The 3,529-nt window shown below is 47.2% G+C and overlaps 1 pseudogene; it reads left to right on the top strand.

Annotated features, from left to right (window-relative positions):
- Positions 1-2,193: 2,193 nt before the first annotated feature.
- Positions 2,194-2,685, top strand: LOC102492943 (inosine triphosphate pyrophosphatase pseudogene; annotated as a pseudogene).
- The last annotated feature ends 844 nt before the right edge of the window (positions 2,686-3,529 follow it).

Raw genomic sequence — 3,529 nt, 5'->3', positions numbered from 1 at the left:
TCACCCTAACCAGTTTTATCTATATGGGTGTTAGTAATTTCATATCTGAAAAAAAAATCGTCAGTTGAATGCTCCACTTTCCAGAAGAGGATACTAAGGCCCAGAGAAAGCAAGCAGACAGACTCCAACCAACCAGCTAGTCAGACAGAGGCTGGGCTAGTTCCCAAGTCCCCTAAATTGCAGCCCCCAGTATCTTTTTTTAACATATTTTTGTTCTCTCTGCATTCCTTCCTCCAGAGCAAGAAACCTCAGTTGCTTTGATTCAGGAATCAGGTTTTCTTTGTTGCCAGCCACTGGCGTGATAAACTGCTTTAAGACGGGCTGGGACTCTTAGGGATGCAGGGTGAGCAATCGCAATCGGTCCTGCTGCCTTTGGATTAAGAGCTCCCCTCCCGGAAGGCGCTCCCTTCAGGTGGGATCCCCCAAGGAGAGAACTCACAAACGGGCTTGTCTAGCTCCAGCTGGGCCACAGAAAATCCAAGAAAAGGTAAATCTTCTTGATCCTTGTGCCATCTCTCATAAATCCTCTTTCTTATGTCTTTCTTTCTTACAGTTCCAAAATAAAAAGCAAGCCCAAAACAAAAAATTGCATTTCCCTGCAGAGCTGCTCAGTCCCTTCATACTTTGCTGTCAAGATCATTTCTCTCTGGCACTGCCTGAACTAACCCGTGAAAATGCCTTTGGCCCTCACATTTATCCCTTTATTCAACAAGTGTCTTTAAAATGCCTGTTAGGTGCTTGGCGCAGGGTGAAACGGAGAGCCAACGTGGTTACAATTAACATGGAAAACACGCTTTCTTACTCTTGCCCACCTTAGCCATGCGCCAGTGTGAGTCCTCCCGGGGACCATACCTGCCTTCGGGTTTTCAAAGAAGCCAGTCACTGTGAACCTTCTAAACCTCCATCACGAACATGACATAACGTGACATGGACATCAATGACCCCATCCTGCCTTCCCCTGCAGGCATGTGCATAAGTCTGCCAACCACGGGACAGCACACAGGGACAGAGGCATGAAGCTCGGGACCAAATAAGGAGAACTCTTCAAAAAGAGAGACACGAGATATAATGCATTTTTGTATCTAAAATACTTCAACTTTTTTGGAATGTTTAATAAAATATTTCAGTGGTCATATAGGGTTTATGGGCTGGTCCTCCAGATCAAATGATTTTTGTGTAGAAATATGAACATGGGAAGATTACTATTACTTTTCATCGGCCTTTTTAAGAGCTATATTACCACTTATTCTTTCATATAGTTTTTTAAATTTTTATTTATTTTTCTTTTTGAAACAAAGGGATGAAATATTTTTTATTTTTAATTTAATTAATTTATTTTTAATTCACCAGAGAGAGAGGGAAAGTGAGAAAGCAAGCTGCCAGGTCAAGGACTCAAACCACAGTTGGCCATATGGAGGCCAGTGCCTCAAACAGCACACCATCTGCTGGCCCCATTATTATCTTTTTTAGTTTCTTTTTTATTTATTTTTATTTTTTTTTGAAGAGGTTTTTGCTATAGGGCGTGTGTGCACTCGCCAGACAGACAGAGAGAGACAGAGAGACAGAAAGCGAGAAGTCACTCCCCAGGGGGAATGGCCACACCACAATCCCTTCTCCTCCATTTTCTTCTCGGGATCTTGGGCACACACGCACACGCACCCAGCGTGGGAATCCAGCAGCATAGCCATTATGCTAACTGCTGGTCCCTCTTTTATTAGTTTCTATAGTGCATGTACACTCACCAGAGAGAGACAGAGAGAGAGAGAGGGAAACTGAGAAAGTAAGTCGCCAGATCCAGGACTTGAACTGTGGTCAGCCACATGGGAATCCAGCACCTTAACCACCATGCCACCTGCTGGCCCTCTTTCATACAATTTAATGTCCCTTTATCAATAACTCATTTGTTTGAAAATGTCCAGCTATCAATAACTGGCATACAAATATGAAGTGTACCAGTGTTTTTACGTTTAACATTTGAAAAGCAGAGGGTTGGCCCAGCCAGTGGCACAGGCTACAGGGCGCTACTCGGCCGGGCAGCCCCGTGGGGACTGCCGTGTGGACCTTGGCTGACCTGAAACATGTCAGGTGCATGCATGCACGTGCCCATGACCCCAACTGACCAGAGGCTGGCAGAGAGGAAGGAGTCAAGTGTGTAAGACCCTGTGATGGCTCGTGGGGGTAATTCGGGTCACCATGGTGGCTTCATTGCTCCGGAAGAAGACAGTGTTTGTCACCAGAAAAGCCACAAAGCTGGAAGAGATCACTCAGATTCTAGGAGATAAGTTTCCATGCATTTTGATGGCATAGAAACTGACCTGCTGGAGTCCCAGAGAGAGGCAGATGAGAGGTCCACCCTGATGTGCCAGGAGGAAGCTGGTCAGGTACAGGGGCCGGTACTGGTGGAGGACATGTCTGTGCTTCAACACCCTGGGGGGCTCCCTGGCCCTACATGAAGTAGCTTCTGGACGAGTCGAAGTCTGAAGGTCTCCACCCTTCCTGGCCAGGTTCGAGGACAAGTCAGCCTATGCACGCTGCACGTTAGTCGGCACTGGAGACCCCAGCAGCGAGCCTGTGCACCCATTCAATGGCTGGACCTTGGGCCCACTGTGATGCCCTGAGGCTACCAGGGTTTTGGCTGGGACCCCCGCTTTCAGCCTGATATATGAGCGGACATACGCAGAGATGCCCAAGGCGGAGAAGAATGCCATCTCCCATTGCTGCCAGGCCCTGAGAAAGCTTCAAGGGTACTTTGGCAGTTTGACTCTTCCTGAGGCCAGAGGAGGCCACTTGGGCCAGGGATCTGGGGAAGGCTCCCCTGAAACCTCCCCCACCAGGCAGGTCTCCTCGAAGGGTTACCCCTTCCTTGGGATGTCAAGGCAGCTACCCAGGGTTGCAGCTGGCTCTGCTTAGAGGAGCTCTGAGCAGGCTGACACGCTTCTCTGCCTGCAGGAGTTCAGTGGGCCTTCCTACAGCCTTCGGTCCTGGGATTCTGTAAAGACTTTGGCTGTTAAAACTGGCCTTAGCCGGACTGAGGTTCAGGAAGTACCATGTGAATGGTCTTAGATGATTTTAAATGCAGAACGTCACTTTTGTTTCCAAAATAAACTGGATGTAACTACTTTAGAGAAAGAAAAAAAAGATCCTGTGAAGGATGCCTGTTTCTATCCTCTAGAAATAAAATCAACCTTTTCTAAAAAGCATGAGACAAGTTGGTGGCGTGGTAGATAGGATGGTTGAATCCTACATGGCCAACCGTGAGGTTCAAGTCCCAGACCTGGCAACTTCGAAGTTTTGCTGATGTGTGTGCATGCATGCCCAAAATCCCAAGAGGAAAAGAGATTGTAGTGTGGTCATCTCCCCGGGGGATGCTTTTTCACGTTCTCTCTCTCTCTTTCTCTGGCAAGCACACATGCCCCATAACAACAACAAATCAATAGGCTTATCTTCTTTTTTATTGCTGTTTTTATGGTGTCATTGTTGACCCATCCCTGACATTCTGCTGGGGCAAATATAATAGAAGAAAGGGAAC

Source organism: Tupaia chinensis, unplaced genomic scaffold, assembly GCF_000334495.1.
Source record: "Tupaia chinensis unplaced genomic scaffold, TupChi_1.0 Scaffold141943_1, whole genome shotgun sequence".
Taxonomy (NCBI): domain Eukaryota; kingdom Metazoa; phylum Chordata; class Mammalia; order Scandentia; family Tupaiidae; genus Tupaia; species Tupaia belangeri.
The sequence above is the reverse complement of the archived record's forward strand: the minus strand, read 5'-3'. Positions and strand labels throughout refer to the sequence as shown.